We start from the raw sequence: 24,016 nt of genomic DNA on the forward strand, positions 1-24,016 counted from the left end.
CGAAAGAAAGGATTCTATATGAATAGTGTTTAAGCGCTCTGTAACATAAGCTGTTCTTAGGGTAACTGGAGTGAAACTTGTCTATATATACACACAAAATATTTCAGAAGCAGGTGAAGTAAACAAAAGCACCAGTTCTTTAAACTGGACTTAATCACATAGACTACTAAGCCTCTGTGGTTGCTCACCCTGTTCTGTGGGAGCAACCCCGGTGCCAACAGACCCTGTGTGACCCTGTGGTAGTTCCACATTAAGATCAAGGCTAGCTTCATCTGCCATTTCTTGAAGCAGCATGTCTATTTGGTTTTGTGGTGTTGTTGTAGTGCTACTCATTGTATCTTCCATTTGTTGTGTGTGTCTGAACATCCAGTGTTTCAAGCTGGTATTCAAATTTATCCATCAGTGCAATCTTTTCAAGGTTCATACTCCTCAATGTAACATCTGTAGACTCAACTACACCTGCCGTGGACTTGGTTACCTTGCTCACTGTTTGTTCTTCTTTCTCTCTCTCTCTTTTATTGTTGTTCATTTTCACCCCACCATGCACCCCTCCCCACCCATCCTGCCTCCCACCCTTGAACCTACCCCCTCTGGCTTTGTCCATGCGTCCTTCAGACATGTTCCTTGATGGCCATTCCTTTAATTTCCCCCATTATCCACCGCTCTCCTCCCCCTGTAGTTATGGTCAATTTGTTCTTTATTTCAATGTCTCTGGTTATATTTTCCTTGCTTTTTTTGTTTTGTTGATTAGGTTACACTTATAGGTGAGATTATATGTTATTTGTTTTTCACTGCCTGGCTTATTTCACTTAGGATAATGCTCTCCACATCTATCCATGCTGTTGTGAAGGGTAGGAGCTCCTCCTTTCATTCTGCTGCATAGTATTCCATTGTGTAAATGTACCATAGTTTTTTGATCCACTCAGTTGTCAATGGGCACTTAGGTTGCTTCCAACACTTGGCTATGAACACTGGGGTGCATAAATTATTTTGAATTGGTGTTTCAGGATTCTTGGGGTATAATCTCAGCAGTGGAATTGCTGGGTCAAAAGGTAGTTCCATTTTTAGTTTCCTGAGGAAATTTCATACTGTTTTCCACAGTGGCCATACCAGTCTGCTTCCTCACCAACAGTGCACTAGGGTTCCCTTTTCTCCACAACCTGGCCAACACTTGTTCTTTGTTTATTTGCTTATGATGGCCATTCTGATTGGTGTGAAGTGGTTGCCCTGCCCATTGTTACTGCAGTTTGAACTCTGACCACCACGGCATCCACCCTAGCACTCATTTTCAAGAAATTAATTGCTTGGTTCCTCTGGTGGATTGCATTTTCAGTATGTATTTTTACAACTTCTGTATTGCCTTTCTAAATGGTCTTTTAAATCTTGGCTTCTTCTTCTTTTTTTTAATTGAAATTTTAATTGCAGAGATTAAAATACATGATGTTGATAGGATCATATGGTGCCCAGTATAACATATAAGGTGCTCAATAAAGGTTCATGAATGTATGGTGTGTATGTAGATAGATACACACACATCACACACACTCACATTAGGCATCTTTTGATGCCTAGGTTTCATCTGTTGGCTTTTTCTTCTTTACCTCATTTCTTGGTGTTACTGTTAAGCTCTTTGCAGCAAACTTCAAGTTAAATAGGTGTTTCTCCGTATTCAATGTGGTCCTACAACTTTTCTTGGGAGTCAACAGCCTGGGACAACAGACAGTTTTGATGTGAGGGTGCTCAGAGTTCCGTTCTAGTTTCGACCTGGCTGGTCTGGAACCTAGGTTTGTCAAGAATGCAGTTTAAAATGGAATAAGAGGGAGGACAGCACTTTCAGACAGCAGCCTGATGTAGAGGAACAAGTACAGATTTGGGGATGAGACAGATCTTGTTTCAAATACTGGTTCCACAAAACTTTTGGCTTGAGATTTGAGGCAAGTTGCCAAACTTCTCTAAATCCTAGTTTCTTTAACTAAAAATGAAGAAACTCATATCTATTTCATAAGGCACTTTGGGAGATTAAATAAGATATTTATATAACACAAAAGGTATACAGACAACAAATATAAGTTATTTAATTCCCTGAAGTGGTTGCCAACTCTCCTTGTGTCAACTAAATAAGTGGCTTGATTATATATTTTATCTCTTCAAACACACTGTCATTCACACCTTACACTTGGACTGCTTTTGTAATATCCAGAGAATTAATGGCTAATACATTCACCCAGTATAAGCCCTCTGATTTCCATTTTCTTGCTCCGAATTCTCAGGGAGATTTATATATTGAGGACCAGGAGGCATACCTCATTTACATCAAGACACTGAGCACTCCTTGAATTAGTCTTCTTATTTCACAAGCAGTCATTTATTTGAAAAGTATTTATTGAGCTGCTACCTCTCTGGTAGTAACAATACCCCTTTCATTTCCATAATACTTCAGAATTTACAGAGCAAGTTCACACCCATGATTTTATTAAAGCCTCATAACAATGAGATGAACTAGATATTGTTATCCCTATTTTAGAGATGAGGAAGTTGAGGCTCAGTGAAGAGAAGCCACTTTCTCAGGGTGGCTCAGCTAGTAAAAAACTGTGACAGCAATCATTCCCTCATTGCGAATAAGAACAAGTATACCTTGTTCACCGTGCCAAAGCAGAGCCACTTGATTGGTTAGCCCAGTTGTGTCAATTAATTTGTAATGATGATTTACATTTGCATAGCATAATTGTTGTTCACAAAGTACTACATGTGTTATCTCAATTGAGCCTCACAAAAACCTATGAGGTACAAGGAGAAGGAAATGTATAGCTAAGAGGGAAGAAAGAGGACATGAATTGAGGACCTACTATGCACCCAGAATAGATCTTGCTAATATAACTTGGATTTCCTAGAATGTTGAGTCAGAGGCAAAACTGATACGAGACGTTAAATTGAGAAGTGTAATCCAGGGAAGCAAAAGTGAGGAGAAAAAGCAGAAATGAGACAGAGAAAGAGGAAGAGCAAATGTAAGATGACACTTGATTGAACTGGCTACAGCTTGTCAAGAAAAACAGTAGGTTGTCTACAACTCAACACCAAAAAATAAACAATCCAGTTAAAAAAATGGGCAAAGAACCTAAACAGACACTTCTCCAAAGAGGACATACAGGTGAGCAATAGACACATGAAAAGATGCTTAACATCACTAATCTTCAGAAAAATGCATATTACAACCACAGTGAGATATCACCTCACACTTGTCAGAATGGCTACCATCAGTAGATCAACAAACAACTAATGTTGGCGAGGATGTGGAGAAAGGGGAATCCTTCTGCACTGTTGGTGGGAATATAGATTGGTACTGCCACTGTGGAAAGCAGTATGGAGTTACCTCAAAAAAATTAAAAATGGAACTGCCTTACAACCCAGTGATTCCACTTCTGGGAATTTGTCTGAAGAAATCCGAAACACAGTTTTTGAAATATCTGCACCCCTATGTTCATTGCAGCATTATTCACAATAGCCAAGATTCGGAAGCAGCCTGTGTCTACCAGTAGATGAGTAGATATACTACTTAGCCGTTAAAAAGAAGGAAATCTTACCTTTGGCAACAGCATGGAGGGACCTGGAGAGTAATAGGCTAAGTGAAATAAGCCAGTCAGAGAAAGACAAATGTCATATGATTTCATGTATATGTGGAATCTAAGGACCAAAATGAACTAACAAACAAAATAGCAATAGATTAATAGATACAGAGAACAGACTGACAGCTGTCAGAAAGGAGGGGAGTTGGGAGCTGGATGAAAAAGTTGAAGGGATTAAGCCAAAAAACAGAAAAAACTCATAGGCACAGACAACAGTGTGGTAATTACCAGAGGGAAAGGGGGGATGGGAGGAGGTAAAAGAAGATAAAGGGGGTGGTGGTAAATGGTGATGGAAGGGATGACTTTGGGTGGTGAATGCACAATAAAATATACAAATCACATGCTATAGAATTGTGCACTTAAAATCTGCATAATTTTGTTAACCAATGTCACCCCAATAAATTCAATAAAAAATTTTAAAAACATAGTAGGTTGCTTGGCCATGTAGGAAATCTCAGAAAGGAACCATTCTGACTTGGTGCACTCCTTCCTGTCTCCTGACCCTGATGACGGACAAAAACCCTCCCAAGGGCATGAACTCTTTTACATTTCTGGGATGTGTTACTCGCCCTCTCTGGGCAGTTACTGGGGGTGGCCAGAGCAGTGGGCCAGGTTAGGCTGCAGTGGCTGTTACTAAAGTTGGCATAGTATAAGCCATCTGAAGTCTGGCCCCTGCTGTGGAAGGGAGCTATGCAACTGTCGATGTTAGGGAACAATGTGACTGTGGTGGTGAAAGCTGGGGGACTTTGTGACCATGAGCATTATGTTCGCTTTCACTGGGGGACAGGCAGAAATGAGCAGACTTGTGATGGGCCTCACAATAGGTCTAAAACACAAAAACCATCTTATCTCACCTGTGGTAAAAACCTCTTATCCCACAGGCTGCATAATCTGTGCTCTTCAGCAAAGTATGAATTGCTCTACTTTACTATTTTCACTAATTTTTTTGCAAAAGGAAAAAAAGAGAATTAAGCATATTTTTTCCATCCATATTCCAAAGTCACAGAAAAATAGAATAGTCATTGCACTAGTTTCTACAAGCAGAAAGGGATCTCTGAGATGCCAGCTTGCTCCTGACCCTTGTTGGAACTTGGGGCCCACGAGTGGATTAGCCCTTTGCAGTCAGCACATTGGGTACCCACTCATCCCAGGGGTTATCTCCTTGGTGAACTCTCTCTTCTGCCTATGTCCCTTCCTTAACCCAAGGAGTGATGATGTCTTCTACCTAGAATTCCTGCTGCCACATAGTTTCCCAATTTGAGAATCATCATTCTAAAATGTTAATCTGTGTAAATCACTTCTGTAGAAAGGTCTTTCCACTGTCCTGAAGTTCAAGCCCAAGCTATTCAGCTTCCATGATCACACTATTGCCTTCCCTTCTCATATCACCTGTTAGAATGCTTCCATTTCACAACTTACGTTTGAGTGCTGAGGAAGAAAACTTCTGTGCCTATGTGCCCCTTTTCCTGCTGTTTCTTCTGTTGAAAATACTTTTGTCCTTAACTTTTGAGAACTTCTGTTTGTGTAACCAAACTTTTTTCAAATGCTTCCTGTTCTCTAAAGTCATCATGGCTCACCTGTTCAATCAAAATTGTTCTTGAGTTTTTATTTATACCTCATTCAGTAGTAATGATCACAGAATCTCATTATATGTTTACTCAATTTAGGCATCATTTTCTCCCTCAGATCATGGCAGAGACTATTCTTTGGGAGGCTGAGGACTGGGTTATATCAGGAGCTCGATAACTGTTGGTTGATGTAATTTAAATCTCTAGATTCATCCTTGGGTGGCCAAACTTCTCAACTAAAAGCAAATTCTTGTGATTGCCATAGAATTTTAGGTCCTAAAACTCAATATACATTCCAAAAAAAAAACAAACCCAGTTCTTGTAGACCCTGAATGGTTGCTCCAGCACCAATCTATCATTTGATGTTTCTTTCTTCCCAAAGGCCCTTGAGTCCACTGTAGATATACTTTTGATTATCACGTGATTACTTCTTCACCTTGAATATTTGACTAAATATGAATATGCACATGTAAAGGGTGAAACTGCATGAGGACAGGTTAAAAACCCCCACAAGTATCCAGAAGCAAAAACCAAACAATTCCAGAGATCACACAAGAGACATTACAGTTCTAAGTAGTCACAGTGAAGAGACCTTGCTGAACACCTGCAACTTTCGGTAATGACCTGTCACTTCTTAGCAATGATGAACCATGGAGAGAAATGAAGAAATGGAAATACGCTTTTGTAAGGTACTACACTAAGCATGAAATAGAATATCTGTCAAATATAGACTATATAAATTAATGTAAATATATGTAGTCTAAACCCTAGAACAATCACTAAAACGGAAACCAATGGGAGATAAAATGTAATACTAAAAGGAGAAAAAGGGGCAGATACAAGAAGGGACAAATAGAAAAATGGTAGATTTTTCTATTGATAAGTAAAACATATCAATAATTATATTATATGTAAATGTCTGTCTCCATGGAAGAAGGACAGCCATCATGCCATCACAAGTATGGGAATGATAGAAGCTGTGTCCCCTGTCTGAACTGGGCGCCAGAGAAGGCAAGGAGGTGAGCAGCAGAGCACAGAGCCTCCATGACAGGCAGCAGAAATCTGAAGGGGCCTGAGAGGCTGGGGCAGAGCCAGAGAAACACTGACAGGGGTGTTTATTGTGAAAGGGGGACAGTTCCCAGTAGAACGTGCCTTCACCAACCCATATAGGGCAGGAAAACATTCATTAAGAACAGAGACAAGACTGTGAGGGGAGTTGCTTACCTATGTATGAAAACCACAAACCTGAAGCACTTTGAAAACACTAGATGATGATTTAGAGAATTGATGGGCTAACTGATTTAGACCAACAAAACATTACTTTAGATTTATAGGGTCTTCCACAGTGTGGGTCACATAACCACATGGTGCAGCTCCTGGTGCCTAAGTTCAGACATTGAGAGTATGCATTAGAAATGTTGGTATCAATTATCAGTGGATTTGTATTGTTAAGCTCTTTTACTTTCTTTTTATTTTTATAGTAGGCAATTTGATATAAATGTACAAAAGTATCTAATGGAGGAAACTTGGAAATCTAAAAAGATGGGTTATTTATCATATGTAGTCTGAGAATTATTGCCACAGAGCAGAGGTTGGGAAACTAGCCCACAGGCAAAATCCAGTCTATATGCTCTGTACAGTTTATGAGCAAAAAATATATTTTTTAAAAAAATTGTGTGACTTATGAAAATCATAAAAAATTCATACTTCAGTGTCCATAAAAAATGTTATCAGGGCACAGCCATACTCATTCATGTACACATTCTCTATCAACTATAATAGCAGAATCAAGTAGTTGCAACAAAGACCATTGGGCCCGCAAAGCATACAATATTTATACTCTTAGTGCTTCAGAGAAAAAAGTTTGTTACTTTAGAAATAGTTACAACTCACAAGCCTGCATCTTGGTAATCTGGCTGTTTGAAAATCATCAAAACAAAAGTCTTTCTTCAAAAATTGTCTCTATACGCTCTGGGCTCATTTTAACAGGTCTGCCTCCAGTGAAGTCTCCCTAACTGGGGGCTGCTACTGTCCTGCTCACAGCTATTTCATAGATGACCCATGACTGCCAGTACATGGCTTGGCTCACCCTTGTCTCCCTAGGAAAACCACCTGCTGCCTTTGTTGTTCTGGGCATTCCCATTCCCATTCTCACCTGACTCTGCCTGGCTTGTAAAATCTGATGGGATCTCTGCCCAAGGAGGGATGGCGGAGAGTGAGTGGAAGTGCCACCCAAAAAAGGTGGTAATGTGAGCAAAAGGAAGACTGCACAGAGATGGGCAACACTTTGTGCCTGCACACCTGGGCTGTGATCACTTAGCTCCTGGGTTTCCCGAACATTGAATTCATACACAACTTGAGACAACTGTGCTCAGGAAAGTTGATAGTTCAGGCTTCTCAAAAATCCAATGTTTTGGGACTTCTGGCCAAGATGGAAGCATAGGTAGACACAATGTGCCTCCAAGGAGTTAAAATAGACACATTCATCCAGACCAAAAAGAGAGCTGGAGTCGGGTGGCTGGATGGAGAGGGGTTGTGGCAAAAAAGGCGGTGGCTAGTGGGCCCCAGGTGCAGGGGTGGCAGCTGGCAGACCCAGGGAGGCGGCAGATTGTGGAGGGGTGCAGCGCACCAGGCCACTGTCGGACTGGGTGGACCTACATTCATATGCAGATAAACCAGGTGAAACTGGGGAGCAAGACAGACTGCACAACCCAGGGCTCCAGTGTGGGGAAATAAAGCCTCAAAACACCAACTGAGAACACCTGTGGGGATTGAGGTACATGGAGAGACTCCACCCTCATGTGTGAGTCCATTGGAGAGACCCGCAGGGTCCTAGAACGTACACAAGTCCACCCACATGGGAATCAGCACTAGAAGGGCCCAGTTTGCTTGCGGGAGCCGCAGAAGGGACTGAAATTTAGCAAAGAGCGAAACAAGCACCATGGTTCCCTCTCTTACTCCTCCTCCACATACAGGGTCACAACCCAGAGATGTGTCTTACCTTGCCCTGGTGAACACCTAAGGCTCCTCCTCTCATACATAACAGGCACGTCAAAACAAGAAAAAAAATGGCTCAAACAGAAGAACAGATCACAGCTACAGAACAAATACAACTAAGTGATTAAGAGATAGCCAACCTATCAGATGCACAGTTCAAAGCACTGGTGATCAGGATGCTTACAGAATTGGTTGAATTTGGTTGCAAATTAGATGAAAAAATGAAGGCTATGCTATGTGAAATAAAAGAAAATGTACAGGAAACCAATAGTGATGGGAAGGAAATTGGAACTCAAATCAATGGAGTGGACCAGAAGGAAGAAAGAAACAGCCAAACGGAAAAGAACAAAGAAACAAGAATTCAAAAAAATGAGGAGAGGCTTAGGAACCTCCAGGACATCTTTAAATGTTCCAACATCTGAACTGTAGTACCAGAAGGGGAAGAAGAGCAACAAGTGGAAAAGTTATTTGAACAAATAATAAGGCAGAACTTCCCCAGTCTGGCAAGGGGAACAGACTTCCAGGAAGTCCAGGAAGCTCAGAGAGTTTCAAAGAAGTTGGACCCAAGGAGGAACACACCAAGGCACATCATAATTACATTAGCCAAGATTAAAATGAAGGAGAGAATCCTAGAAGCAGCAAAAGATAAGGAGACTGTTACCTACAAAGGAGTTCCCATTAGACGGTCAGCTGATTTCTCAAAAGAGACGTTACAGGCAAGAAGGGGCTGGAAAGAAGTATTCCAAATCATGAAATCAAAAACCTACATTCAAGATTGCTCTATCCAGCAAAGCTTTCATTTAGAATGGAAGGGCAGATAAAGTGCTTCTCAGATAAGGTCAAGTTCAAGGAGTTCATCATCACCAAGCCCTTATTATATGAAATGCTAAAGGGACTTATCTAAGAAAAAGAAGATAAAAAACATGTACAGTAAAATGACAGCAAACTCACAATTATTAACAACCAGAACAAAAACAAAAACAAAAACAAACCAAGCAAATGATTCGAACAGGAACAGAACCACAAAAATGAAGATCACATGGAGGGTTAGGAACAGGGGAGTGGAGGAGGAGAAGGGGGGAGAAGGTACAGAGAATAAGTAGCATAGACGGTAGGTAGAAAATAGACAGCGGGGAGGCAAGAATAGTATGGGAAATGTACAAGACAAAGAACTTATATATATTACCCATGGACATGAATTAAAGGAGGAGAATATGGATGGGAGGGGGTATGCAGGGTGGATGGAAATAAAGGGGGGTAATGAGACAACTGTAATATCATAATCAATAAAATATATTAAAAATAAAGAATCCAGTGTTTCCCAAGAAGGAATCTGCAGGGGGAGAGGGCAGTTCTGGGGGTATGAGACTTCTCTGTGAAAGCAGGAACACTGTGCTCCTCTAGGTGACCAGGTACCTTGGGAGGAGTTGAGCTAGATAAACAGTTTCATTAGAAATAAGCCATGTGGAGATGACTGAGTAGATATGTCAGAGATGGACTTTTGCTTTCTGGTGCTTGCTCAGTCCTTTGGACCAGCAGGGAGGCAGCTGGGATACAGTGAAAAGAATACCATTCTTGATGCCAGAAGCATCTGCCACTTACCAGATGCATCATTTGGGGCCGCTTGCATTGCCTCTCAGAGCTTTGTGTGTGAGGTCCTATCTAGTTCACCGGGTAGTGGAGAGGATCACAGTAAATAGGGGAGTGAAGAGTTTTACCAACTACAAGGCCCAGTGTAAATGTCAGAGGCTATTACAAGGCAACTTGTGAGAACCACGCCTTTCAGTACCCTGGAGTGACCAGGGAGCAATTTTAGTGTTAAGATTGGGCCCAAAGTCTTTTGACTTCTATGAAAATCATTTGAGGTTTTTCTTTAAGTTAGATACTCTGATTGTAAGGGATCCAAAAGCTCTTTGCATATCCCACCCCACCTCAACCCCAGCTTTTGCTGGTACTTGGTTTCCTCTCTATGACAGCCTTGCTAGATTATTTGCTGAACTCTGTTTACATGCTTCCAGGGATGGAGAACTCACTCCTCATCAAGGCAATCCCGTGCACCTTGGCATAGCTCAGGCCACTGGAGAATTCTTATTATCGAACTGAAATCCACTTGTTGGGCTTTCACTTATGAGTTCCTTTCATTATTTGTATCCCTTGGGTTCACTCAGAACCAATTCAACAAATGCAGTCTTCAGCTCTACAAAAATCAATCCAATTTCCTTTATAAATTGCTGGCACTTTCATAATTCTCCACCCTTTTTGTTTCCCCTAAACTAGCTACTCTCAAGCATATTAGTTTCCAAACCCCTTTATACTCTTAAAAAATCTCAAGGGCTTGAAATATCTTTGTTTATGTTGATATAGAGCTATCAGTATTTGCCTTATTAGAAATTAAAGCTGAGAAATCTAGAAAGTTATTAACTGACTTAAGAATAAAAATTATAAACTGATTGTATATTAACATAAACAAAATTTTTAATGAACAATAACTGTGCAGTCTAAAAATGTTTAGTGGGAAGAATGCCTTGGTTTACATGTTTTGTAAGCCTCCTTAATACCTAGCTTAATAGAAGACAGTGGAGTCCTCATATCAGCTTCCTTATGCAATCTGTTGTCACCTACTATTTTGGTTGGCATGTATAAAGAAAATGTGGTTTCACATGGATGTATAATAGGAAAGGGTGTAGAATTTTAATAGCTATGGGTATGTCTAATTTTTAGATACCTATGGGTATGTCATGTAACTGCTAGAAATCACTGCACACCTGTGATGTGTTTAGAAAGGTAAATAATACCTGGGAATTATTATGAACATAATTTTGATTATGTTCACCTGCATCCCAGTGATCCTCAAAGGATCCTTGCTCTGACCCTCATCGGCTGGTAAATCTGATCCTGAAATTTATGCCTTGGGAAATGAAGGCTTCTTACTAGATTAGCCTTAGATCCCCCTCGGGCTCTAGCATTTTGCTGTTTGATGATGGTGGATGGCCCTGACGGGGGGATGGGCATTTTCTGTAGGCATATAGCAAATGTGGATATAGCTATGGCAGCCATATAAAAATTTTCCTGTGGCAGCGTTTCTTTGAGAAATTATTTCTAAGGTTGAGTTCATTTATTTTCATGCAGCAAAGGAATTCAACAAGCTGACAGTAATTCTGATATATAGGTACCCTATCAGGTTGCTCTGATAAGTGATAATAAAAAAATTTAAATTTGTTTGTTCCACTCTAAGGAATGACTAAGAAAATGCCGAAGTGAATGTGGTGGGATGACAGAGATTTAAAACACTCATAGGTCTAAGACCCGCCATTACTCCCTGACTTCCAACACCGATTCCCTGAGGAGGCGGACGGGCTCCTCTGAAAATTATGCATGGAGGGTTTAAACGAAGTGTCTCTTCTGGGGAAGCCATGGTCCAGGTGAACCAGCTGCTTGGTGGCTTGTTGCAGAGGTAAAAGTAGAATGTTTCCATTGCCTGCGTTTTTCTGCTTCATGCACAGAGTTTTATTCTCCGGTGTACATTTGCTGCCAGTGTGACTGGGGCTGGGCCAGTTCAGGAAACTGCCACCACACCCCCACAGGTGCTCCTTCCCGGTGCTGCCCCTATTCGCATCCAGCACTTGCTTTGAGCTTGTGCTCTGGGCTTGTTGGTGCTCTGGGTTCTCCTGTGTCGTCTATCAGAACTTTCTGCCGTGATGGCCAAGTGCCATACCTGTACTGTGGACATGGTAGCCACTTGCAGCATGGCTACTGAGCACTTGAAATGTGCTCAGTGTGCCAAGGAATTCAATTTTTCATTTCAAAACTTTAATTACTTGTAATGAAAATAGCCACACGTAGCTAGTGCTACCATCTTGAACAGTGTCCATCCATGGCCTGATTTTTCCTGTCACTGAAAGTTCTCCATCTACTGATGTAATTATCTCTTTCCCTCGTCAAAGCCACTGAAACTCCCCTGAATGGCCCCACTGAGTGGCGGTGAGGATCCTGGACTAGAATTCAGAGGCTTGAATGTTCCTTGTACAAGTTCCACGGATCTCATCTCTTCTCTCATATCTGCATTAGTTTTAAAATGGCAGCTTATTCAATAATGCCCTGGCTGGGCACTTGGCCTCCGTAGCTGCCTGAAATATTTTTGTCTTTCCTTGAAATAGCTTACTATTTATTATGATTAGATCTCAGGGAATCTTCCCACCCTTCTGAGCTACCTTCTTTTAAAGAGTTCTTTCTCACACTTGAAAATGTGTCTCCCTTTAATCTGAAGCTGGTTTCCCTTCCTGAAGAAGCACGAAGGTTGACTGGCGAGGGCTCCTTTGCCCCAAGGTGATGTCCCTCAGCAGCTCTCCTGGCCCATCCAGAAGAGATGCAGTGTCAGGTCCCCTATGAACTGCTTCTCTAACAAGGCGAGGATTGAGTTTCTGCTTTAGCCAAAACAAATATCTAGAAATCCAAAACCTTTCTCAGACCTAAAGTGTTTTTTCCTTTTGATGTGGAACCTGCCATCTCATTAGCTGCATTATTTTAGTGAGTTACATCTTTTTTCAGGTATTTCAAATCATCTTGTCATGCTTCTCCTTTACCAAAATGCCTCTGAGAAATTTGACTACCAAGGAAAGGAAAATAAGAAGAAAACTAGAATTTAAATGAGCATCTACTTACTTTAGGGCCTATTAGCATTCATCTTATATTATCTCATTTGATTTTCACAACAACTGTGTTTTGCAGATGGGAGGACAGAGACTTTGTGTATACACACATGTGCACACACACAGCTTATAGGAATACACATAGATACAGTAACACCATATATTAAGAAGAGCAAGGCAATGAAGAATACAGGAATTAGGGTAATAGTTACCAAGTATGAGCAAAGGCAGGTGAAGGAGTTGATAGAAAGACTATTTAGTTTAGATGAAGGTTACTGTCATGGTCCTAGTTTTAGTTCTGAGAAGTGGTTTCATTAATGCATACATTATTTAAATTGACTAATTAAATGACTAATAAAAATGGCCATGCAAGGACCAATGATCAAAATGTTCCATGAACCTCATTATTAATTCAGTGCTTTTTGCCTGTGGTCTGATATGACCAAACCAAGTTTCTAAACATAGTTGCCACTGGCTTTACATAATAGGACTTATTTCTTGCAAACATACAACTTTTTTTTTATTTTTTTATTTTTTTATTTCTTTTTTTATTTTTTCCAAATTTTTTATTTAATTATTTTTCAAGTACAGTTTTCNCAGATGGGAGGACAGAGACTTTGTGTATACACACATGTGCACACACACAGCTTATAGGAATACACATAGATACAGTAACACCATATATTAAGAAGAGCAAGGCAATGAAGAATACAGGAATTAGGGTAATAGTTACCAAGTATGAAGAAAGGCAGGTGAAGGAGTTGATAGAAAGACTATTTAGTTTAGATGAAGGTTACTGTCATGGTCCTAGTTTTAGTTCTGAGAAGTGGTTTCATTAGTGCATACATTATTTAAATTGACTAATTAAATGACTAATAAAAATGGCCATGCAAGGAGCAATGATCAAAATGTTCCATGAACCTCATTATTAATTCAGTGCTATTTGCCTGTGGTCTGATATGACCAAAACAAGTTTCTAAACATAGTTGCCACTGGCTTTACATAATAGGACTTATTTCTTGCAAACATACAACCTTATGAAGGTTGAGAGGCTCTCTGCCCTCCCATAATCATGCCAACTAGATTATGTGAACTCCCACGAAGGCAGGAGCAGAGAAGAATGGAAGAAACACACGGGTCTTTAACTGTTTCAGCCTGCAAACACTATGTGTCANCCAGGCTGTTTTGATTATAGTGGCCTTGTAATACAGTTTGATATCAGGTATTGTAATCCCTCCTACTTTGTTCTTCTTTCTTAACATTGCAGCTGCTATTCGGGGTCTTTTATGGTTCCATATAAATTTTTGAAGTGTTTGTTCTAACCATACAACTTTATGAAGGTTGAGAGGCTCTCTGCCCTCCCATAGTCATGCCAACTAGATTATGTGAACTCCCACGAAGGTAGGAGCAGAGAAGAATGGAAGAAACACACGGGTCTTTAACTGTTTCAGCCTGCAAACACTATGTGTCACTTCTGCTCACAGTTTGTTGGCCAAAACTAGTCACATGGCCCCAAACTAATTGCTAGAGCGGCTGGGAAATGTAGAGGAGAAAGTGAATATTTAGTACTATCTGTCTCTGTCACCTTTTATATTTTCCTCTTGTTGGAGTATAGATGGGCAATTCTGGGAAAGATTCTATTTTTATTTACCCTTCCTGTACACTTTGGTAGAGAAGGTAGCCCTGTCAAAAGAGCCTAGATTTAGAGTCAAATGTATCTGGGTTTGAATGTTAGCGCTCCTCTAACTACACAGGTGTATTTTTTTTCTGAGCCTGTTTTCTTATCTGTAAATTGGGGATACTAATCTAAATGTTCAGGTTTAGTGTAAGGGTGAAACTGGCCAAGGGTGTAAGGTGTCCACTAACATGTTGAATCTCAGTAATTTACTAAATGGTAGCAGTTATTACTATGCAAAGCTGCTATGAGATCACTGTTCAAGTTATTTAAATCTCAGTGTAGCTTTAGGGATTGTTAAATATATCTTCCTTCATAACCACTTCAAAATAAAACCACGAAGCTCTTGGTAGTGTTGTTATCTTGAATAGGTCTGGTCTAGAATGAGGAAGGCGTCTAATTGTGCCAGAAGCCCGGTGCATGTGAAATAGCTATCTCTCTTTTGACCATTAGGATGCTTAGGATTAGTATCCTCAGAAAAGCAAGCAGGCATATTAGGTCCAAAGTGGTCTTCAGAAGATAATGGTATTTCTTCAGCTGCTCTGTATCACTCGGGATGGAGTAGGTTAAGCTGATATGACAACATCCCTAAACTCCCAATGGCTTATGGGAAGTTCACTTAAGATCTAGGAGACTTTCTAAGCCACTCACTCTCCATGGAATGATTCAGTGATTCACATGTTAGCAGCTTCCGCTGTCCGCAATGATACTGTTTGGAAAATATATAATCTTTTCAGTGAACATGGCAGGGAAAGAAGTGCTGGACATTACTGCATTGGCAATTGCTTTGGCCAGAAGGTGACAATGACTACTTCTACCTACAATACATCATCCAGAATCAGTCAGATGGCGCTGCCTAACTACAGTGCTGGTAGAGACGTGAATCCTCCTTTGTGTCCAGGAGAAAAAGCTAAACAAGGGGGACCACCAGAAGTCCCTGCCAGACTCTGGTTCTCCACCCAATCTCCACTATAAAAAGCCCGTCTCCCATGAGCTAGAGCTCAGTAATTAATCTGTGTGTATAGAGGGTGTACTACATAGTCTAAATACATTGAACTCTTTACTCTAAAATCTTTTAAGTATACTGCTTTCCTGTCTCTGTTTATGTTGTTCCATTGGTTTTGGAATGGAATTCCCTTCCATTTCTACACTTCCAAATTTTACCCATTTTCAAGGTTCCATCTTAAATACTGATTCCTCTGGCCACATCTCCTCCTGTGCTTAGTTTTTCATTTATTCTCCTATAGCACATTAGCCTTCTCCTGGTCTGACCTGTTTGCTTTTACTCTCTATTGTTTGTTCAAACATTTGAATGAGCCAAAGACAGAGTATGGAAAGGAACATGTGGATCTTGACATCACAACTGAAACCTTAAGTCTGAGGATCAGGAAGTATAATTGTGTCCTTTACATGGGTAAAATCCTGCCTGCCTTTTAAAGTCACAGTTTGCCACCATGGCAAGATACTTGCAAGGCTCTCTGCCAGGTGACTCAGTTGGTTGGAGCATTGTCTCATACACCAAAAATGCTGTGGGTTCGATTCCTGGTCAGGGCACATACCTAGGTTGTGGGTTTGATCCCTGGTCGGGCATGTGTAGGAGACAGCCAATCAATGTTTCTCTCTCAATTGAATCCTCAATTGAGAAATCCGCACTTTCTCTCTCTCAATTTCAATCCTCTTGAGTGAGGATTAAAATAAATTAAGGTCATAATTTGCATAGAAATCAAGAAGAGTATGAGCAGAGAAGCAAGAATAGCTTCTCAGAAGCTCTTTCCTGAATTTAATGCTTGCACCACTTTCTTAGGTCAGTCACTTCATCTGGCTCGATGTCTGTTCCATACCTAGGATAGACAACAACGTACAACCCACTGGTACTGGCCAGGTGGGACAAACCATGAGACCCAGCTCTACAAGAAATTTCCTTTGGGAAATGCCATTGCTAACTATCCAAATGACACTTGGTTATGAATCACAGAAAGACCTGATGTCCAAGTAGTTTGCTAAACACAAGCAGTGTAATTGGGTTTCTTACCATTTGGGGGTCAGATGCAGAATATCTATTGGTAACTGGCCTCTACACACGTTTCTCAGGGACACACGTTCTTTTCAGCAGCATTTCTGATGATGGTTTGCCCACAGATCTGCTCAGGAAGTGAAGCCCTTCTTGTTCTGTACATGATGTGTGAAAACCTAACCAAGTTTTTAGGACTAACACATGAAGCAATAAGTACCCATTGAACTTCCACGACATTCTGGGCACCTGCAATGTGTTCACATACTTTCTCTTAATTTTTTACAACAGCCCTGTGAGGTAGAGTAGAAACTACCAGATCTATTTAGGAGAAGAGTCTGAGTGTCAAAGAGCTAGTTCCCGAAGCCACACAGCTAGAAGGTACATCAACCAGGCAGGTTATTATAGTTCATGTGGTCAAGATGGACCATCAAATTTCTTCCTTCTTGCTGTCCTGTATTAGGCAAGTGGATATAGTCAGGCTGGCTTTAGTAACTAGATCACTCACTGGCATTTCTCATTCAGAAGATGAATTAGAGTCTGAGTGAGGAACCTGCGGTGTTTTCTATAACTTCAAAGACAATCTTCCCAGGTGCATTATCTCAGTGAATCTCCACAACCACCTTGCACACAGGCAGAAGTTCAACAGGAGGAAGCTGTGGCTTAGAGCAGGTTCTGGTGAGTGTCCAAGGGCACTGTTGTTTGGGGTGATGCTGGGACTAGAGCCACCCTTCTGCTATTCAGGGGGTCCTGTGGGAGTAGCCACAGTCATAATAAAAGCCAGAAAAGCTGCCGTAGACTCAGCAGCAAGATACACGAAAGGGTCTCTGCATGAAGATGAAATAGAGATAATGTTGTATAAAAGCCTTTGGCCTACCTCCTGGCATGTAGCAGACGCCTGAATGAAAGTGGGCTGAACTGTTAGCTGACAATCAGATTGTTTCTAGGAGGCTGGACAGAGACTGCTTTTCACTCTTCTCACTGAAGTCTAATTCATCATCATATTTGCCTCAGTGGCAGGCGTAAAAGAGGAAAAAGTAAGAAGAAGAGGAAAAGAAGAGCAGACAAACCATTCAGGATGCCCCCTCACTTTTAATTTATTACTCCTGGGGCCAGTGGTGTGCAGGGCAGACAGGGAGGGAGGAAAGAATCCATTCACGGCCTTATCGGCGGCGCTTCCTTCCTGACTCCCACCCTCCATGCTGACAGAGGTGGGCTTTGCCAGAGTGTTGGGAAGCTGAGCTGCCAAGCTCTGTGGGTAATGGCTGTGCATAAGCACTATCTGGATTTTCACAGCCAGCTGACTGATAAAAAAAAAAAATCTTGACAGCGAACCCACCCCAGCAGTGGGTAGTTAATGGCACTTTCGGCTGAGCTCATTTCTGGCACGAGAAGCAGAGGATCACAAACCAGACCTCTAGCCTCAAGATGGATTCGATTTCCCAGATAGGGATGGTGGTTTCTAAGCCTTGAGCAGTGACGAAGCCTCCAGTTTCCGGAAGTTCTACTCTGTGCGGCGTTCTCCTGTTCGCAGAGCAGCCTCCTTTCCATCCGTGCTTTGATCCTCCTGGAGGCTCTGCTAGGTGGGTCATCTAGGGAGATCCCTCTTTCCTCCAACAGGAAACTGAGGCCCAGAAAGGGCAAAAGGTGTGCCCAAGCTGGCACAGCTGGCCTTGACCCTCTCCTTCAAGAACCCCTTGACTAGAATTTCTTTCCCAGGTGATTTTGTTTGCAGCGTAGGATTCCAAGAGGTTTTCTTACCTTTAATCAGTACTTCTGGGCCCAGTAATCTAAAATGAGGAAATTGAGGCTTTAGAGAGATTACGTTCCCTGTTCCAAATCATCCAGCTAGTAAAGGGCAAAGCAGGATCCAAACCTGGCTTCTTAACTGCCCTGTCAGTGCTTCGCAAATGAGGAGTAATTCGTGGTTCATTTTGGGGGAGCCTGGAGTTACACAATTGTAAACATTTTGCATTTTTGTTTTGATGATGAACTTTAAAATAATCTCATTTACCTATGGTACATTAAAAACTACTTTAATCAATGTCAATGATCATTTGAAATGGAAATATTTCTTTTTAATAGAGAAACCATAAGACACTCATTGTTTCACTTTGTGGATCTTGAAGTGGAGACAAGTCCCATGCCCCAGGACACTTTCCCAGGGTTCTATGAGAAGGTGTGCTTCTTCCATACAAAAATGTTGGCACTTGAACGACTAGGACTTTGGGACGCTGGCTCCTCCCTGTACAGTTGAAAATCTAGGGTGACTTTTGACTCCTCATAACCTTAACTATTAGGAGTCTACTGTTGACTAGAAGTCTTACCAATGACATACTCAATCAACACATATTCTGATTGTTATATGTATTATACACTGTATTCTTACCATAAAGTAAGACAGAGAAAAGAAAATGTGAGTGACAAAATCATAAGGAAGAGGGAGCACTTTTCCGGTACTGTACACATTTACTGGAAAAAAATGTGTGTATAAGTGGACCCATGCAGTTCAAACCCGTGTTGTTCAAGGATCAACTGCATATATTACACAAGTCTCAGTCAATCTCAGCTGTGGAGCTGAAGAAACATTTCCACATTTTTCTCCTTGAAGTCCGTACATGAGTGATTATCACAATATTTTGAAGATGAGGAATCTGAAGAGAGGTTTAGATCTGTACCCAGGGTCACACAGCTAGGAACTAGCAGATTCCAGCTCCAATCTCTAACACCAAATCCACACTGGCGAGCACCTAAGAAAATGAAAAGTCCAGTTCCCTAGCCAGAGAATGACTAAAAGGCTCCAATTTCTTCTCCGGAAAAGATCTAGAGGGCACAGATTCAAAGTGGGTGGGAGTGGAAACAAGGAATGTTACAAACTTCCTGTTGGTCAACAGGGGTCCTCCTCCTGGGGGAATGAAAAGGTGTTTCTCCCACTAGCTCTGGCCAGCACCTGTCCCAAAGCAAAACCAGCTCCGTCTGCCTCCAGGATCCTACAAGGTGATGATCCCCAAATTCCATCACAGTGTTTACAGTTCTGCAGCCAAACACTCCCTTACTTCAGCTCGAAGCAAAGGATTGCAATTGTTTGCATCCACTTTCTTATCTGGACCGCCTCTCCCACAGCTCCTACATGTGGTTTTCATATGGCTTTTATGAATGCCCGAAGTCTGTTCCAGCTTGTTCTAATGTTGCAGTGTTTTAACTGCCATAACACAGTGGTATCAACAGATAAATCAACGAGATATGCTGAAAAAATTATGGGCAAGAATCCTGTTCTCTTCACCCGGCCTAATTCATCCAAGAGTAGAATCTGCCTTGGGAGTTGCAGGGAGAAGAGTTATGTGGAGTATGGACCAGGAAAGTACGCCAGCCCAACGAATCTATTATTCTAAAACTTCTGGACTGTTTTCACTTAAATCAATGGCAGTCGTCTCTAGAGTTGCCCGTTCTCTGAACCTTGTGATTCCTCCTTTTAGAGTGTCTGCAGAGCTGCTTCTCAGTTTCAGCTGTCTCCTTTTTCTCGTGATTTCAGTTGCTTCATGGGACTTTCTGCAGTGAATCACGGTAGTTTGGTTTGCCGACTCACAATATTTTTGTATCGCCAAGGATGTCCTTGTCCAGACCTCAGATTTCACTCCTCTCACTTTCCGAAAGGAGAAAGTTTCTGAAAGGTTGTGAGAGCACGCAGCACAAAAGACCTCTCTCCCTCCCCTCTGCGTTCCAGCATCCGGTGCTCCCCTCTCCCTTCATTCTCGGCATCTTCCTTAGGGTCGGATAGAGAGAGTTGGGGAGCATTTGCTTTGGGAAAATAGGCTCTGTAATCCTTGGACCCTGGAGTGACTTTCAATAGGAAATCTGAATTCCTGCTCTATGTGAAATGAGTCTCAGATGCTGAGAAATGAGTATTTGAGAATAATTCATGATTTGCTTTCCATAAATCAGTGCTATTTTACCTACAAATCATTTTGAGAACTGTATGGCTTTGTAAAGAACTGTGTCTGGGCAGAGAATTCCGATTGGGAGTTGAGGGTTATATGTTGATCCCCAGTCCTGTCACTGAATAGTTATATGACTTTGGCAAGTTGCTTCAGTTATTAAATTACATTTTTCAACAATTAATTCATTAGTTCAACAAACATTTGTTGCCTGCCAACTCTCTGCCAGTCACCATGCTGGCCCTTTCCAGCTGTGATGTTGTGAGAACAGGATTCTGTGATTGGTTACGTTCTTATAGAATAAAGCTGATAGAAAGGGACTACCATTATTTAACACTTATTAGGAATCTGAGAGGAGATTTTATCTGATCTTTGCACTAACTCTGCAAAACGGTACCTCCACTTTACAGATGAAAAACTGAGGCTGAGTGGGCTAAATGACGTACACAAGGTTACATTTCTTCTACGTGGTGGCATCTGGGCTGGCACTCAGGCCTGGCTGGCCACTGACTGCCTTAGAAAGCTAAAATGTTATGTCCATTCTTAGTATTTACAAGTGTTCCAAGCAACCTGGGGTACAGCTTTATTTCTAGGTAAAAATGGAAATTGAGTTGCTCACTCTGATTGATTTCACTGCTTTCTCTCACCAGGACAGATTTCTTCTTATACCTGAGAGTGGAGACACACACGGTCCTGTGCTTGGGAAAAGGGCGTAGCTGGTGGGCCTGCTGTGGGGTGGCTGAGCCTCTCCAGGCTGCTTTTACATCTGGAGAAGTGTGCCTTGAGGAAGGAACCTGAAGTTTGGAGTCCATCACAATCTCTGCTCTGCCTTCACGGTATAGACAATTTAGCAAAAGTGTAGGCATTCACATTTAGAAAATGCCAGAAAGAGAATTGTCTCACAAGTCAAGAGGGCAGGTCCCCAGAGAAGTCAGTTACCTCTGGAGCTGGGCTGTCAGCTGAAGCTCTGCACTTTCCAGAATTTCTCCTATTTAGGTTTATGTATGAGACATCAATGAGTTCATGGTTTTGAATCCCAGAGGGGGCTTTAAAATGGAGGGCTTCAGGCAACAAAATATGTACCAATCAGTGTAATTTTATAAAATAGAACTTACTGTAGGTATTTTCAGCAGGACAGAATTTAAAAGAAATAATTATACACTTACAAAATAGTTTAAAGGCTAAAGGAGCAGGTTCTAGACTAGGGTTTTTTTTTTGTGTGTGTGATTTCCAAGCAATACAGAATTTACCCACCAGGAGAGCTACTATTTCTGAGGTGCCACTGGTGCTAGTTAGATCTGGAGTGGGAACTGCCACCAAGAGGCAACAAGAGTCAGGAGAATGGCTCTCCAAAGCTGCAATCCAGGGATGAGGAAGACAGATCAAGAGGCTGGCATGACCACCACTATTTTTCAATACACATAACCTTGGAGAATAAACACTGCAACCTGCTGAAAAAAAATCAAAACTTCCCTAAGGAATGATGACAACCAGAAGCCAAATAAATAAGCTCTACTTCACTTTTTCTTTCAGATCTTAAGAGTGTGTCTCTTAAGATCTTATTGGGCTTCCAATCTCTTCAAATATAAGAACAGCGAAATGAAGATTGTAATGCCAATCCAACTACCTACCACAATGGGACAGGGTAATTCTTCAAAGAGGCCTTTTTTTTTCCAGCTGTACTTAAAACTCCATGAATAAAAGAACTTCTTCCAAAATAAGCGAAGTAAAACAAAACAAAACCCCTTAGACATACAACATTTTCTCCTTTGAGAGGAAAACCCATCCTCATAAAGAAGACACCCTTGTCCAGTATTTACATCCTTTTTGTCCCATTCGGGAAAAGCCAACCCAGCTGAGCCCTACCATGGGCCCAATAACTTTCCCTGCTGGAGCCCCACCCAGCTCATGCCTAATGCTACTTCAGCCCAGTAGGGAAGTTTCTCATCAAAGAAAGCTGAGTCCAATGGGGAAAGTGCTATCCCTGTCTTCTTGCTAGAACAGCAGATGGGAAATGTCTGTTCAGGTTTATTTACAATAGACCCTGAGCACCAGCTCTGTTTTAGGCCTTACATTGGCCACTGAGTACACAGAGATGAATGAGACACTGTCAAGTAGGAGAACATTACCTAAGTTCCGTGATGGAGGTTAAGCCAGAAAGAATGAAGGATGATGACCTTAGAAGAGCCAGACCCTATAACTCTTCTTTGTGCAACCAGTCTGCTCTAGCTGTCCACATAATTCTCACCTGGACACAGGAGCCAACTTTTCCAAGTGACCATGTTCTGAAGATCAAGGTGCTCTGGTAATTCCTTATGGAAGACAGCTTCTGAAATGGCTCCCCTTGACCCCACCTCTTGGTATTAACCCCTGTCTAAACTCTTCCTCCTCTAGACTTGGTGACCTTCTTCTGACAAATAGAACATGGCACACATGATAGGATACCACTTCTGAGATTAGGTTATAGTACAAAATGTGAAAGGTGCTGAGGTTGAGAAACCCTGGACAAGAACTTGATCCTCCTTCCCTGGCTGTGATCTTGGTTCCCCTGGTTGACCAGATTCCAGATTTTTCCTCTGATGTTTCTCCCTCCAGCCAGTTCTGGAGGGACTGGTACCAGTTCAGATACTTCAGTGAAGTATCCAGCTCAGCTAGCAAATCCTGACCTATTCCCACTCCTAACACACATATCACCCCCACTAGACAACATGGCTCTCTGAGAACATCCTTTTGGGCCAGTGTTCTCTAACTTCACCTTCTATGGTTGGTGACACATTCAGGCAATTCTCTTCTGCCTCTTTCAAACATCCTTTATCCAGCCAGGGACCTGAGGGGTGCAAGGTGGTGGAGGCCCAGCCCCAGCCTGTGAGTCAGTCTGTCAAAGGTCAGTCCCCCTAGCAAAGGTCTGTGCTCTGTTAGCCCCATACCTGATGGCCTCAACTCAGACCCACTGTGACTTTTGCTGATAGTTTCTGGCAAAGACAAATGCACTTCCTAGAGGAACACCACATAGCAGGGCTTTCTGGAGACATCAAAGTGACAAATATTAAAGTGCAGAAAATCCCTCAAAATCATCCAAAACAACCTGTTCTGTTTGTGAAGAGCAGAAACATCATCATTACTTTGTCATTTCCTTTTACTTCCGAAAGCATCAACTCTGAGAAGAAAGACTTCTGCTGTCAACTCACCAGCTGGTGGACTGAGACACGTGCTCTGCAGTGAGTAGTCTGAGAGGAGGAAGGAAGTTAATGAACACAGACAGAAGAGGTTGAAACAAGGCCTCCTTTTGCTGCTGCTTGAAACTACGCTTTCTTGCAAGGCAACTTTCCAAAGGTTTTTAATAAGCAATAGTCTTGTTTTTATTTTTTCTTCCTGAGAGTGAGACAAACACCATGTATTTGGGAAAAATGCCTAACCTATGTGTGATCTGTGATCATCTCATGTTCTTCTTCTACTTGCCATTTGTACCTCATCTATCAACCCCAGGACCCAAGAAGTGGACCATAGAGAATGTTCCACTCCGTGGCACATGCTGTATTGACAAAGAACCTCAGTCCT

The 24,016-nt window shown here is 41.7% G+C and overlaps 1 pseudogene; it reads right to left on the bottom strand.

Moving 5' to 3' along the window:
* Positions 1–150: 150 nt before the first annotated feature.
* LOC118979865 (charged multivesicular body protein 1b-2-like) lies at positions 151–18,115 on the bottom strand (annotated as a pseudogene).
* Between the last annotated feature and the right edge of the window lie 5,901 nt (positions 18,116–24,016).

The sequence above is a fragment of the Sturnira hondurensis genome, unplaced genomic scaffold (assembly GCF_014824575.4).
Source record: "Sturnira hondurensis isolate 20B ecotype Veracruz unplaced genomic scaffold, ASM1482457v3 Scaffold0022566, whole genome shotgun sequence".
Classification (NCBI taxonomy): domain Eukaryota; kingdom Metazoa; phylum Chordata; class Mammalia; order Chiroptera; family Phyllostomidae; genus Sturnira; species Sturnira hondurensis.